This window comes from Anser anser (assembly GCF_964211835.1).
Source record: "Anser anser genome assembly, chromosome: 3".
Classification (NCBI taxonomy): domain Eukaryota; kingdom Metazoa; phylum Chordata; class Aves; order Anseriformes; family Anatidae; genus Anser; species Anser anser.
Window position 1 is genome coordinate 62,397,470 of NC_139722.1, and position 16,234 is coordinate 62,413,703.

The 16,234-nt window shown below is 39.2% G+C and overlaps 1 protein-coding gene and 1 long non-coding RNA gene across 5 annotated transcripts in view; one reads left to right on the plus strand and one right to left on the minus strand.

The window, feature by feature from the left end:
• LOC310897846 overlaps window positions 1–12,178 on the minus strand; it is a 63,793-nt gene extending 51,615 nt beyond the window's left edge. Inside the window, exon 1 of the long non-coding RNA XR_014582636.1 lies at window positions 1–12,178. This exon is cut by the window's left edge and continues 16,943 nt beyond it. This is a non-coding gene — a long non-coding RNA (uncharacterized lncRNA).
• The window catches only part of PDE7B (phosphodiesterase 7B), a 179,577-nt gene that overhangs the window by 116,103 nt on the left and 47,240 nt on the right, over window positions 1–16,234 (plus strand). The window lies entirely within an intron of this gene.

Consider the following 16,234-nt stretch of genomic DNA (forward strand, 5'->3'; position numbering starts at 1 on the left):
GCAGGGTAAAGGAGAATTCTTTGTTCTGAGTGTCAGGTTTGACAGTACTTTGCTTTATATCTAATAAATACCTAATGCTGATATCTAAGCCATGGTATTTCAGATTTTCATAAAGAAGGTTTTAAATGAAAAGAACACATCCTTCGCGTTAATCAATTACACAAAAATAAGGAGAGAAAATTACCTTTTGATATATCTGGATCACAGGAGGAGGCGGCAAGGAGAGATTAGTAGGGTTTTGTTCAGCAGTGCCTGTGTTTGAAATAAACAACTTTTGACAGGAAGATTACAAAAAGTGAAATCATGGAAAGAATCTGTTGCTAAATGGTAAGCATGAATTTCTTTTATTTACCCACCATTTTCCTTCTGCTTAAACAGAGATACATTCCAGTTCTCAGAGATTTTAGTCATCTATGAACTGTTGAAAACTTTGTCACCGGCATAGTAAACATGTCTTTTACTTAGCTTGAATATGGAGGATGCAGTGATAAATGTGATGAATATCAAAACCTTGCCTGTCCTTTTGGAGTATGCCATAAACTGCACTGTACAGCTGATGCTGTGGTGCGGGGTTCGTGCGCAAAGATGGCTGGCAGCACTAAACAGGTAGCACAAAGTGTCTGATGCTGTACATTTTTAACTCTATACAACTCTCTTGATACAAGAGAGGTGAACAAAGGAAGTATGGGAGGCCAGAAGTGGATGAGAGAAAAAATCCTTCTTCTAATGCAAGTTTTTGTTACTGAGCCACTGAACTCAGAAATAATACTGTAAGTGTTCATAGATATCTACTAAGCATAGAGTATGCTTTAGATTAAAAACAAAAGCAAGAAGAGTAAAAAAGTATCTCCAGAAAAGCACAGCATGTACCTGTCTCTTTGAAGCACTGACGAGTAACTAATGAACCTCTCCACAGAGAGGTCGATTTCTTGTAAGTGTAAAGATGCGAATCACAGAAAATATTCATGTAACGACTTAAGCTTTCCGTTCTTACAAGTCTGTCTTATTTTCTCTCATCCTGCTGTAACAGTATAAAGAATGAATTACGTAATAAAAATACACAGGAGGTAAAGTACTTTTGTTCATTCACTTACTCTTTCCATAGAAATGTGTCTGCTCAGAATTACAAATAGGGCAGATGCTAGCAATTGTAATTAACTGGAGATATTATGCCAGTGTTATGTCAGTATGTCTGCACTTTTTAAAAACTGCCATTTCTATCAATTTACTTTAAAATGACAGGAAAAAAAAAAGCCTAGAAAAAATTTAGAAAATTAGAGGAATTTGTTTGCTATCCAAAGAGGCGTATTTGCAAAATTTATAATACAGTGCAGTTTCCTGTTGCAGACGCACCCATGCTTCAAAAATACTCTGATATATTCTTTCTTATTTTAGACCCATTTCTTGGAAATTGTAGGGGGGACCCCAAAACACTGATAAACCACACACAGAGAACACCATCTTCTAAGGCCTGAAAGAAAGTTTTGTATGTGTTTTTTTTTTTTTTTCTAGTGCTTTCTTATTTCCCCTACAGTTTCTGGGCTTCGCCCACACTAGTTTAAATGTATACTTACACAAAAATCTGCAGAGAAGTCCTATCTCAATATTACTTTGAGGACATGAAGGCTGCCGATCATGCAAGGACTGATTATGTGGTTCTTGACTTGATTTGGACCAAACTAAGTGGTCTGCATTGGCAATCTACCTTACTTATGTGGAATAGTCAAAGCCATAAATGTTAATTTGCATGCTTGTAGAGAAATGTCTTTAAGTAATTTTACTGCTGACCCAAAGGTGGTAAGCTTCTTTAATTTATCAGAGTGAATTAAAGTTCTTTACCTAAAAAACAGTGGAAGCTGAACAAAAATGCTGTGAGATGCAGTGTTCTCAGTATTTCCAATCTAGCCAACATGAAATTTAACTTTCTTTGTGACTATTTGCCAAGACCAAAAACATCACCTTTCTGTTAGCCTACTAAAGGAATGAAAGTAAGGCAAAACCTTATCTGCACCGATGAAAGCTGCTCATTCTAACACTAATTCAATTATGCAAGCAGGACTTCGTGTATATATATATGAAAATTCACTGAACACTACCTAACCTTTGTAGCATTCTTCAGTTGGCTGTAAATGTCATGCTGACTCAAATCACACTCCCTGCCCCCCCCTCCCTGCAACTACATTACTACATATTGAAGACTTGAAGATCCCTTTTTCATTCGTGGATTGCTGAAAATTCTCAGTTTGTCTTGTTGCATATGGCTGCTGTGCAGGTGCTGTGAATTAGAAGTATTAGGAATTCGTAAGAGTGGTGATTTTTACATTACATTGTGGGACTGAATTTGGAAAGACAACAGGAGCCTTTAAATCAGTATTCAGTAGTTTCAGACAGCAATGGTTTATAGACGTAGTCTAGCTGACAAAGGATGTTTTCCTGTCTTGTAATGGGTTTGTACAGCCTGAAAGCATCTCACATACTGCTATTCAGGAATGTATGAGGGTGTAGTTAATGAACTGTGGTAAGCTGTAAGTTAGTAAATATTCAGATATGGGCATCATACTGTGTAGTTCAATGAATTTGACCACAATTACAATTACTGTGGTCATGACCAGTTTCTGAGTACTGACTTCACAAAGCATAGTTGTGTAGTTTTAGTATTTGGTTGCTAGGGTTTAGGTTAATTAGTCAGGTTTAAACATAGCTTACTATGAAAAGCAGCGTTTTTATGCTCTTACGGTTTTCCTGAGTTGAGACTGGGAAAGTAAGAATTTGCAGTAAGATAGCATAGTGCACACTGAAGTGTTCTTGGGTAATATTCAGAAAATAGGTTTCTGCTGAAAGCCTATTGAAATGTCTTTTTTCCCTTGGTACTGTTGAATTAACAGCCTTTAAATCAGGTTAGTTTTGTGTCAGATATCATTTGAAAATATTTCATCATATCCCCTCCCCAAACAATAAGGTGCACTAACAGAATTTTCGCATTATTATAAATTACCCCCAGCAATTAGTTATTTCCTTTCTATATGATTTGTTCCAGAGTTGTAGTCCTAGAGAATTTTGTTCCTGGTCACTAGGGGTCAGTGAGTCAGCTCCGAGTAAAGATGCTTAAAGGTGGTGTAGTTAGGTATGTCAGTTCCTGCTACAGCCGGTGAAAATCTAGTCAACTGGACGTTTCTCTGAGCACCACTACCTGTAATGGATAACATGCAAATGCCTGCATTTCAATATTTGAGGTAGCTGAAGTCTCTCTCAGCCTCTAGGTTCTGCTACACTGTGGTGACATTACTTTCTGATGGTCTGATCTGGGGCCAGCTCAAGGTTTCTCGATGGAGAGGGCAAAACTGGATTTTGCACTCTGGGAACAAAGACACAGGAACTCATATTTTGTCCTTACCTTTGATGGCAGCAGAGCTCAGTTTTTCTGTGCTGGTAAAAGAAATTCAGCACAAGCAAAGTCAAGAAAGACTAGTGGAAGATGCTAGGCCTTACAAAGGAGTGGAAACTGAGAGAAGCAGATAAGTATGTAGGAAAATGGTCTGGGAATGCTCAGTGGGACATACGGGCTGTGAATTAGTTTCTCTGTCCATGAAATCAACCTCCCCCAGAGATTTCATTGGAAGGCTGGGGTGGGAACTTGGAAGCTCTCATCTTGGTGGCAGGACGAGGCATGGATCAGATGCACAAGGGGAATTTACATCTTACCTCCTTACTCTGCCCTCTTCCCAAGGCCTCCACCCAGGAACACTTGCATACCCGCCGACACCTGGCCCTCAGCCTGCTCTGATGCCAGTGCCCAGCAGCTCTGAAAGCATAAATGAATGAAGCAGAGGAACAGCAAATACAGTCCTTGTTGCTTACCCCAGATCTTTTTCATTGCAGTCAAGGGAAGGGGAATGGCCTACTTGTGTAGCTTTGTGGGATGGGCCTAAATCTGCTTGCCCCCCTTCTGCCTAAAAGCTTACGGAGTTTTTGTTAAGGATTTTTGCCAAAATAATCTTTGGTACAGTTCACAGAATTAGGATTTGCTCTTCTGCCAATGCTCTTAGCTCTACATTTGTGCAACTGTCCTTACTTCAGTGTGATGTTAAATAGTAAGAACAGGAAAAAGTTAAAAAAAAAAAAAAAGAACAAGTAGAAATTTCCCCTCAACTGAGTGATGCCTGTGTGTCACTTAACTTCTTATGTAGTAAAGGTTAGCAATTAAAGCATGCTTTTGATGTCTGTCCTAAATATTTACTGTGTGGAAATGTAGACCACAATCTTGAACTGTTTCCTCATTCCAAATAAATTATATTCTCCTTCCATATGCTAAATTGTTAAGGAAACATCTCTGCTGTGCTGGAGCTTTATAGGGTTTTTTTGGTGTTTTGGGGAGATTTGTTGGGGTTTTTGTTTGGTTGGTTTTTTGGGGAAGAGGAGAAAGGCGGTTGGTGTTTTGTTTGGTTGGTTTGGGTTATGTTGGTTGTTCTTTTAATTTGTGACGAATTACAATCTAAAACAGTTCTAGCCTTCTACATTTCTCATTGTCCCCCTCCTCAGCAAGGGAACAGTCTCACAGTATTTTCTCTGCTTACTTTGGCTGTTAGGGACATATTTAATGTTTCATGTAGTCTGAAGCCTCCAAGAACTGTTTTGTTTTTCTTTAATTTTATTTGAAAAATTACTACTTGACATTTCTTTTCTTTCAAGTAGGATGTTCTACCCTTGACTGGTTGTTATGGACAGCATGGAGCCATTAGGAGTGAATTGCTCCATTCAGTCATGGCGTGGCCACTGGTTACTGCAGCTGCTCCCTTTTAGTTCCCTCTGCGTGATTCTGTCCCGATCTACACTGTGACCCTTGGAAATAACAGTTTTGAGAGCCCTCAAAACTCCCTACTAATCTCTGTGAGAAGTTCACCCAATAGTGTAAATAGTAACAGTTGTTTTATGACATGGAGACTTGGCTACAGAGATATAAATGCAAACCAACTTATTTTTAATTACTTTTTAAAGGAAAGCATATTTCCTCCATAGTGATAATCAATGGAATTTATGTTTGGAAGCAAGATGGGTTATTCAAAATGAAAATGAATCTGCCTGGGACAGTTTTCCTATGGATCTTTCTCCTATTTATGTCCCTTTATGTTTTTATAAGTAGTTCCTGAATAATCTTCACTAAATTTAAATTAAAGATACACCCATACTAAAAAATATCAGCCAAGGTCTACATTTACTTTAGGAATAGTTTTAAAAGCATAGTCCAGTTGTGTCAGCCAATACCTTCTTTTTGCCTTATATTATTTTCCAGAGTGTTCTGTTTCGATATCTAAATGGCAATATGGAGAACTTCCTTATGTATTTCTTTCAAACTCTTGATCTTCCTGATTAGACGTCAGTACCATCTTTAACTACACTTGTCAATAAGAAATGCAGCACGTAGACTGGGTCTCTGGGCTTTGAGAGGACACTCTAAAAAATCTGTCGCAAGCACCACCATAATCAGCTGCATTAGCAGATCATCACCCACTGAAGCTTTGTCGGCAACAGGGGTTCTTGTACTCACCAAGCTCAAGGCTATGCCATGTAATCTACAAGAGCTCCTTTAATAGCAGGATGCTTATTCTGCATCTTTTTTTTGGTCCACTGCCACACAGGGTTGGTTACAGCCAGGACGCTTTAGCTCCAGCGTCTGCTTCTTCTCTAGGCTTGCAGCTGGAAATTGGAGGCAACTCATGGCCTATTCTCTTTCTGGCAGCTTTCAGGTCTGCAAAAACTTAGTCACTTTTGGTATGTAATCCTCAGAAGTGCATTTTCTGAAGATAAACTTTGTTTTTTTTGAGATGCACTGAAGCTGCAGGAATTAAAAACATCACGTTACTGACTTTCCGAGCGGAGTGACAGATTGTTCCGCCCTGTCCTGGTGCCATTGTCTGATACAAAAATTGAATTCTTCACTCCTCACGACATTTCTTTGGGTGCAAAAAGAAATAGAAAGTCTTCATAGCTAGAACTGATTAATGTCAATTCTGTAATGACAAGATATTTTGAAATTACGGTCTCATGTCCTTTAGGTGTGTTTTTTCTGTTTAGCAGTCTCCTCTGTTAGAACATGTTTACGGTAGGTACTCTTTTAAACTTGAATTTCTAAAAGGATTCAAAGAAAGAAAACAGGGAAATTGCCTTGACATTCAGTGACAGCTGTAATATCATGCAAATCTTTACTAATGGAGAACAATTATGAAGAGCTCAGAGACGACTGTAATAGATTTTTCACACAAAGGAGAAGGGATGTTGGACCTGCTGTAGAACTGTGAAGAAGTAATTACATATTATCTTTCGTACCTAACAAATGAGATATTTTTAAAGATGTCACACTAGCCGTGACACACCGAAGAACATCGTGTTCTAGGCAGTGGGGTGTTTTGTTTGTATTTACATCTTTCAGAGCAGCCATCTGTACTGCAGCGTTTGTGTGCCCGCAAATTTTGGGCGTGTGTCTCTGCTGCCGTTTTCATTTTGTGCAGTTGTTTGGTAGCCTGTTCTTGGGTACATTGCAGCCATTTCGGATCCATACTGGCTATTGTCTTGCCTCAGCCAATGTGCGAGTTCTTTTTCCAAGCCATTCCTGTTCTGCTTAGCAATGTGACCTCCTTGGGACCAGTATGTCCTATAAAGACTTCCTGTGAAGTTCATCCTAAGTTCTGAGAAGTTTTCACGAAATGTATTAATCTGAGGTTCAAAACTCTAGTGATAGGTAATTATCCATACCTTATGAAGATGGAATAGATGTTATTTAATGCTCTCTTGCTTCAAGGACGTAGTGCAGCTTGCTTCTAGGTATTCTGTTAATTTTCATCTGATTTTCAGTTCTCTGAATCAGCACTTCCCTTAGTTAGGAGTGGGTTTTGTTTAATACCATTTGTCTCCTGCTTCTGCCTTACTGATTATGAAAAATTACTCTAGGGCAGTGTGCATTGTCCTGACAGATAGAAGGCTTCAACTGTACCTGACTCACCTTCTACTGCATCCAAGTGGGGAAAAAAAAAAAAAAGGACATGGTGTGTACTCTGTGAATTTGTGGCCTGAAGCCCAGAATCAGGAGCCACCTCTCCCTTGGGCTGCATTAGGAGAATCTCAAAACTTGGGTCCAGCCCACGTGGGTCCATGCCACGTTGTTCAGTATGCGGTAGTGGTGTTTAGTGCCATGGAATCTCTGAGGTATGCTGGAGTATCATTTAGTGACCTGAGTACAAATACAGGACCCACTTTGATTTCAACATTAATTTACTTCAAAACAAGTCACACTGGGGGAGAGTGATGGCTTTCATTTGCTTGTCTGCTGCGATCATCTGAGTTCACCTTTTCACTTATCTGCCTATTCTAGGGATGACAGGTACTGAACGCCTGAGATGCCACCCTGTTCTCCACCTCGGTCCTGAGGTGCAGAGATCTCTTGGAGACTGAAACATCTTAGTTTATGCCAAACCTTTTAATTAATAAATGGGTAAAAGATCGGTGATGTTTGACTTGAAGGAGTTTTTAAACCTGATTGTTTAAAAAACTTAGATTCTCAGAAGTCAGTTTCAGTTTCCAGCATCAGTTTCCCATCTGTGAAGTGGATTTTATATTTCACAGCTACATGAGAACTGAGCCCTGATTACGTTCGTGTCTTTCTTGAATTGACTGGAAAATGTGAGTGTTTCTTGCTGTATTTTGGACTGGACAGAATCCATCTGACCATTGTAGAAGGCTTGGCTTTGTGGAAAGCAACCCTTAACGATACTAGTTGAAAAACTTGTTTTGTAGCCTTGTATATTTTTGCCATCTTACTCACTAGTCACATAAGAAATCTTCAGTATTTGTTGGAGACCTAACAGTGTCAGGACCTATGTGTTTTCTTTCAGTTTTCCCCCAAACATCTGTTTTCCCAGTGAATAAAAGTGTAAACAGGAGAGTAAGAGGATGGTGTATTTGCCTGATTTCAATCCTTTTCTCAAAGTTCTTCATCTCAGAATCACACTGTACAACAAAATTTTGGGAATGAGACCTGTTCCTGAAATATTTGCAGTGTTTAAATCTTTGTTTCCCTTGATAAACAATATTCACTGAATCAATCTTGACTAGCTCAGTTCACTGCTGTGGGAGACATCACATCTTAAAGATCTTTAAAGTGTGCATATACATATTTACATTTCATTTTTCTTTGTGGTCTGCTTTTGTTCCCATTGGAGGGTTGTTCAGGCACTTGGCTGCTCTAAACACCAGCCTGCTTTATTTCATGGCCAAAGTAAGCCACTTGTTGCTCTGCCAATATAGCCTTTAGACAAGTCCTGGATCATTGCTATGTATTAATAGTTTATCATTAGAATAATTAATGTGTGTGATCTATGGTTAAAAAATAAATAAATAAAAACAAGGACAATGTACTTGAATTTTACTCCTAGACAGAAATTCCATGTAAACGTTTCTAGTGGCAATGTTCATGTAATTGCTTCCCATCTCTGTGCTGAGTGATAACTGGGAAACTGATGTGCCTGAGAGAACCAAATTTGTACTGGACTCCTTATGTTTCTTTTCAGATGAGTCAGTTTTTGTCATGGCTGCTGCACAAATACTTGCAGCAGTAAAACATGGGAAGCATTTCAGGGACAACAACTTTTGGATAGTATAGAGAAACGTGGAGATGACATAGCCAAGCTGAGTAAAATACATGTTAGTTCAGTACCTTTCTCTCCAGATGTCACCTTGAGTTGTAGTGACCTATAATGAGACTAGTATGATTGTCTTTATTGGTTTTGGTATTGGGTAGCTCCCGTGTATTTTCAATTTCAGTGTTTTAGAACATGTATTTTTAACCGAGAGGAAAAAAAGATCATGTGCTCTCCGAAGCAATTGCATTCTAAAAATCACTGAATGCATGGGAAACTTCAAAGATCAAAACATGGTCTTATGATGGCACGTTGTCTGAAAGATGCCAAATGCCCAACTAGAACCTGACAATGTTTTATATTTTAAAGTCTTACAAATTACTGGTGTAAATCTGCCAAGCTGAACAGCTCCAGTTATAAAACATGGCTTCAGTGTCATGCAATTAAGACAAGGGAGTAGAAGAAGGAACTTTTCCCACAAGATTTTAATTATTTCTGAAAACATATGTAGTGGCTTTCATTAGTTGTGTTGATTAGGGAAACTGTTTATCAAAACTTTGTTCTACTGGTGGTTAGCTGCAGTGTAGATACCTTTAGGTGAGAAATATCGGGGAAACGAGATGCATGCATCCTATATAGCAAGAGGTTGCATCCACCTCAGCAGATGAGTGCATGCAAGAGGCTGTGGGAAAGCTGTTACAAAATCAAAATATAAATTAAAAAAAAAACAAACAATTAGTGGGCAAGAGGGGCTTAGATTTGGAACACCACCACCCACCCACCTGCACTTTGCTGAAGGCCTAATGCATCGTGGAGCCAAAGAAAATGTTCATTGGCTCTGAGAACATGAGGCTAAACTGCAGTGTGAAATATGTCCCCCAGACTAGCAATTACAGAACTTCAAGTGAGGTCTTGTAGCTGAGAAGATCGGCTTTTAATAACAACCATATTCTTGTCAGGGATTTGGCAGCCTAATAGTTCAACAGCTCTGAACAGAGGTTAACACTTAAGCAAGACTTCTTACAGGATTTAAAGTCTATTCCATTCCTAATGCAGTTGTATTGATATTACAGTGGCATTTTTCAGTACTATCTGAATTCACAGTGTACAAGGATGTATTTAAAAAAAAAAAAAAAAAGGAACAGCTGGGGAGGTGAAGAGGGGCATTGATTTTTTGTGATGGAGAGAAAAATGGGTTAGATGGTACAGAGTGCTACACCCTGGCTGTCTGCAGCCTGCAGACCTGCCTGTGCTGAATGGGGAGGGGTGGGAGAATTGACTTCAGAGGAGGCTTTGTAAAGCAGTTTCCCTGAAAAAAAAAATCAGAGTGAGAACTAACTTACAGCAGATGAGGTTTGTAGAGTTCAAGATGTTGTTCTATTTTCTGCCAAAGCAAAGAAGAAAAATAAATTGACATTGTTACAAGAGGTGGGCTTCACTGGTTAGTCTCAGAAATGAACTCTCAAAATCTTCGGTGGAAATGAGATTTGATGGGATTAAAGCTGGTGTAGAAAGAATGATTAGTAGGGTCAGAGACCAGGAGAATTAGGAGAAACCCCTCCTTTAGGAGCAGAATTGTCAAAGAAAATGGGGGACATACACATCCATGAAGGAACATGATAGAGTTCTCCCACAGAGGAGAGGGGAGATCCTGCTAAACTTTTGGAACAAGATGTCTTCTCCTTTCCTGAAGGAACAGCTCTAGTGGTAATGAATCACCCGGAGCTGCCTGCAAGTTTGCCATCCTCTACTCTCAAACAAGCCCAGAATCATAGAATCATTTAGGCTGGAAAAGACCTCTAAGATCATCAAGTCCAACTGCTAACGATGTTGTGACTTTGAGTTAAAATCCCCAGAACCATACAGGTGGAAGGGCCCTTCGGATATCTGCAGTCCAACCTGCTGCTCAGAGCAGGTTCACCTTTGAGCTCAGACCAGGTCACTCAGGGCTTTGCCCAGTCAGGTCTTAGAAACCTCCAAGGATGGAGATGGTACAGCGGGCAACCTGTTCTTGAATTCAAGAAAATTCAAGAGAGCTAGAGTCTTCCAACTTGCGTGGGAAGACATGAGTGTTTCAGGCAGTGTCCCAGACAACTTTGGCAAAAAGTAGGCTGAACAAAACAAACATAAATAGCCTGAATACGATTATTGTTTGTTTTAAAGGAACAGGTCTGTCATACAGGATGTGATGAGCACAAAAGAGGAATATTGAATTACAAACTGTTCTTTTTAACTTTTGAAAGTATAAAAATTCTGGGAGGAAGAATAGCAGACACGGTGCTACACTGGATTGGAGAGGTAGTAATATTTGAAATAATAAGTAGAAGAAAAAGTAGTTGGAAATTGGATTGTAAAGACAACAATAAATGGAATTGTGTATTATGAAGCATAAGATGGGGAAAGGCTAAAATACAGCTCTGAACAACTGATCTCTCCTCCTCTGTGCCCTGGTAACAGTCTGTGGCAACTACAGTGCATCACTGGTCTCCGAGTGTAGCTGCCCAAAACTATATTAAAAAGAGACCACTGGTTGGGTGAGGAGAGGTTAAACATCCCACTGTCGACAAGCTGGGATGAATTTGCACATGTTGGGGAAAGAGGAAAAAAAGGAAAGAGGAAAGGCACCCAAGCAGGTGGGATGTACACCTGAATGGTTAACAAAGGTGGGAGCTGGCTGGACCTTCCTTGCATTTAAAGGCTAAAACAGAGAGAAAAGAAGATGAGGCCTTACTAAAGAGACTGGAAAAGTAATGAGAGTGATGATTGCCTCTTACGTCAGAGAAATAGTAGTTTTCATCAGTGAGCTTCCTACGACAGTTGGTGATATTCAGCAGGTTATAAAAGCATTAGCCAGGGTTTATGTTTGTGAGAGGGATGTATTTGTGTCCTCAAGATGAAGAGGATAAAAGTGTAGAGGCTTAGGAAATTATGGTGAAAAGGTCAGCCGATAAAACTTATTTCAGTAAGTGTTAAAAGGGATGAAGTCTTGTCCAAAGTGTATTTTATATGGAGCAAAGACAGATGTATAATCGTGCCATTATAAGACATGCATTTACAGAGTGGTCTGAAAGAGACATCTGAGAACACGAGGACTGCTGTTGTGCACAGTCCCCAGATGCTGAGGGGAGATATTTACACAGCAGTCTGTGCTGGGGGAGAGAGGCAGTAGGCAGGTTACAAGTCTAGCCCTTCATAGATCAAAATGATAGCTACACAAAGCAGCAAACAGAAAAGTTAGCAAACTCATTACAAGGCTTGTTTAATCAATGCTCCTTACAAGGAGAAACTCCTTTCTCCTGAAAGAAAGTAAAGATATTTGTGATGCCGTTAAAGAAGAGACTGCTTGTCATCTGTATTTCATTCCAGTGAATTGACAGTTCTCACTCCCCCGTATTGACAGACTGGTAACATAACATGTATGTCTGTATACCCAGCACAGTACGGATTCACGGCAGGGGATGAATTTCATGTCATAACAGCAAAGCTCCACTATGAGCTATACAGTGCAGAATAATTAGTTCTCTGATAATAGTAAAATATCTGGTGGTCTCTTGACAGAGAAAATGCCACTGAGCAGACAGAGTGGATGTAGAGGAATACTGCTTTTAGGAAAGTGCCTTTGTAGGTAAGTTGCAAGCTCATGTTTCTGCTGTGTATAAGGGTTATTAGGTTTTTGAATTAGGGGATGGAACATCTTTCAGCTGCTAATTAACATGGCAGGAGCCTCCGTGGTGTCTACAGCTACAGCAGGGGAACATCTGTCTGCAGCAATTAGGCAGGAGCTTCCAGACTAAAGGGCCGCTCACAGATGGAGTGGGTAGCTTGCCAGGCAAGTGATGTAGGGCTGTTTATACAAACCCACTTTCCCTCTTAAAAGCAGTAGAATAGCAAACACATACCCTTGGCAGTCTTTGGGTATAAAAATAATTATGATAAATCTGAAATGTTAAGTGGCTGCTGTATTGAAAAAAAAAATTATAGTGGAAGGGGAAAACCCCTCAAATTCATTGAGTAGGGTAAGAATTCGTACAAATCTGACAAAAAAAATAATGCAAGGTCTTATTAAAAGTTTATTGTATTGTATAAAATAATAAAACCCTTTGAAGAATAGGTAGAGATGATGCTTTCTTGGATGTGCAGAATAGTCTTCAGTAAAATGAATATATTCCTACCACCTGTCTTATTTATTACTTTTGTTAAGATTAGAGAGTTAAGAGTGTTAAAAATTTCTTTCCAGAATCTATCAAATGTGTAAGCTTGTTTTGGTCAAGAAATATTGCCCTGCAAGGACTAGGATATGAAATCTTCTCAAGGTATTTGAAGATAGCCTATGGAGCAGGTTTTTTTTGTTGTTGTAATTTTTTTCCCGGTATGTTTATTTTTACTGTATGTAATGTTAATATTTATAAAAAGTTCTCATAACACTACATGCACCACTGCTGAGTAGATGACATACGATTGCAAGAGAGCTAAAATCTGTTTGATTTCAACAGAAGATATAGACTTAGCAAAAGCAAATAAAATCTTGAAGAAAATAAATAATTTTTTAAAAAAGGAAAGAACTGAATAGTGAGAAAAGATGTAGAATAGTTGCCCTTTGTCTCCCTCCTCTCTCAGCCCCATCCTAAATGTACTCCAAAGAAAATATTTGTGCTCTGTCATTACTACTTCTCTTTGCAGTCAGGCACGTTTTCTGATGATGGTACAGAGGAAAGACACTGTTGTTGGGAATGGAACTTCTTTTTCTAATACCTAGTAGTTGTGTAGTAGGATTACAGTTCCTGTTATATTCTAGTTTAGCTACCTATACTTTTCTCTGAGAAACTTAGAGACAGAAAATATCCTACCTTTCAAAACTGCTAGACAACTATTGCCCAAAGCAGTAATTTCCTACGCTACCAAACCTGTGAATTTTTGAAACATAGTTCAGTTTTTCCATCACGTATCTCATCAGAAAAATAACAATCAAAAAAAAAAAAAAAAAAAGAGAAAAAGCAAAGAAAGGGTAACTGTTTTTTATTTACCTGAATATCTGAAGGATAATCATTCCACAGCCAGAATCTTCTGAATTCCAGCAGATATCATTGTATGATGTAGTATTTTCTTTTGTATGTGTTAATATATTGATGATGGATACAAGGCTTACTTCTTACTAGCAGTTAAATATTTTGTATTCTATACAGCTAATATTAACCTCAATTTCTTGAAATTTCTGTCTGTTCAACTCCAGGTTTTTACCTGACTGGAAAAAAAAATAATAAGAAATTAATTTTGGCTGTATTTTGTTGGAAATTGTATTTTGTTGAAAAGTGTATTGGTCACTGCTGAATTGCCCTTGCAGCCTGACTTGACTGCCCTAAGAGTGCATGGTGTCACTGCTGGCTTTGAGGAGCAGAGTCTTGCGACTGCTGAATCAACGTCTTGAATATAAAAAAAAAATCAGGTTGTAATTTCCAGCTTTGTTTCTGGTCTGAAGTCAACACTCCTCAGTAACATGCAAAGAGAATACCATGCCTTTATAATTATGATAGGATACTGTTTGCCTGAGGCTTTTTCCTCTCCCAACAACTTGTATTTCTCCTTTCACTGACCCCTGTGATTCCTCAGACTCCACAGGATCTGAGTGCAGGTGCAGCCACTCAGTTTCTGACAAAAGGGAAGAATTGGGAGCGATGGCTGCTGTCCCCGCCCAGGGGCCTGGTGGAGCACTGGCTGTGCCGATCCTTCAGTGGAAGGCCTGGGGCAACCTGTCCCTTCCTTCTTGTTCCTCCAACTCTAGAGCAACATGTCTGCATCGTCAGGGGCCCCAGTGGTGATGTCAGTTTCTGAGGTAGGAAAATGTGGTCACAGAGCAGATCAAGGTATGGGAGGACCTGGGTCACATCCAGAACCCCTTTCCACTTGGCAAAGAGGTTGAAAACTTTTTCCCCTTTTATGTACAAATGGAAAGTTGGTTCAGGAAACTGAGATGTATCTTTCCAGGTGAAAAAACAGAACAGCCTGTTCAACTCTTGTGGGGAGTAACCACTTGTAGGCACTTCCACTGGCCCTCGTGCGAGAGGTCTCTGCCCAGCAGCCAGCTGCTTCCAGGGCTGCTGAGGCACCTGTTGATGGGCTGACAGCTCTTCTCAGAGCAACCACAAAAGCCAACACGAGGACTGAATGCCTTAATTCTGCACCAGTACCTGATATCTGAGCTGTAGAAAAAAAAACATTTGCTGAGCTCTATTTAAAAAAAAAAAAAAAAAAAAAACAGAGAATAGGAACATCTCATGCCGAAACAACAAACCTGAACCATGAGCTCACTGCTGGTGTGTACTTGTCATACAAATGGCAAGGTGCTGGAAGAAGTGATTTATTTTTTTCTATAACAATCCCTTTATGTTGTGATGGTTGCTGTTATGTTCTGAAGAGAGAATTACTCAGGCGTGAGGCTTTGGGGATGGATAAAAAAGGAAGCTTAGTTTAAGGTGAACTGAATATACGTGTTTTGTCAGGATTTTAGGCACACTCCTGCCTGTTGGCAGAATTCTAGTCAACATTTTTCTCCATGTTGTTGATACAGGATCTGTGTTTGAATATCCATGACTACAGTGTACATTACCTTGCTACGCTTGTGTGGGGACTAACAGGGTATAGCAATATACATCTTGTATTATAACCTGGTACAAAATGTTAGTCAGTTTTACAACGACGGGCAGAATTTTCTGGCGCTCTTCACTAATGTGATGATAATGAGCTGATTCATACCAGTCATCATGGACTTTCCTGTCAGCGTGGAACCACATTAGAATTTGACTTTTTTGAAATTCTTAAGTGTTTAGGTCAGCGTTTCACAGGTTTGGTGAGACCTAGCCAAACACCTGGGGAGAGAAGGCTCTTGTGGGGTTTCTAGCAAGGAGTTTCTGAATTGCTTTTCTAAATCTAATTTCTTAATTCTCAATCTAATTTGCAGAACCTTTGCATTATATATCAGTTGAAAGTAGAGTCTCAACAATTAAGATTTTCTTTCATTCAGTTCCTGAATTTTCTTTGGTAATTGTTAGCTACTGAATATACTATTAAGGTAGAGTCTAGGAAAAGCACAATGTTTTCTGTATGTTACTTTAAGACATACTCAGTGTTTATTCAAGCAAATCTGTTTTGAAGAAAAAGACAATCTTACTGCTTTTTCTGTGTTATGTCTTGCAATTCCCAGAATAATAATAAAAAAGATAAAATCTCTGCTTAGTATGAATTGCACAAGCGTATGAAGAGTCAAGAAATACTTCTTATATGCCTTCACACACACATGCCAAAAAAGTCTTCGCCAGAGTTATTCTCTCTTGGAATTTACAGAGGTTTGTGAAGAGCAAATACTGAATCACTGTCTTGCTCTTTCTCCTTTAAAATACTACGTGAGGAGGAGCCTGCGGATTTGGATTGCTGTGGAAGGGATCAGCTCAATGAATCTCTGAACTCTTGGGTAGCTAAATGGTAATTTAAAGGTAAATTTTGAGACAAAATTAAGTTATTGTCTGTACAGTTTATTGTTCCTTTTGGATTTATAAAAATATCCCAGTGTTTTTTGCCTCCACCCAGAAAAAGTCTGTTTGTTGTATTCA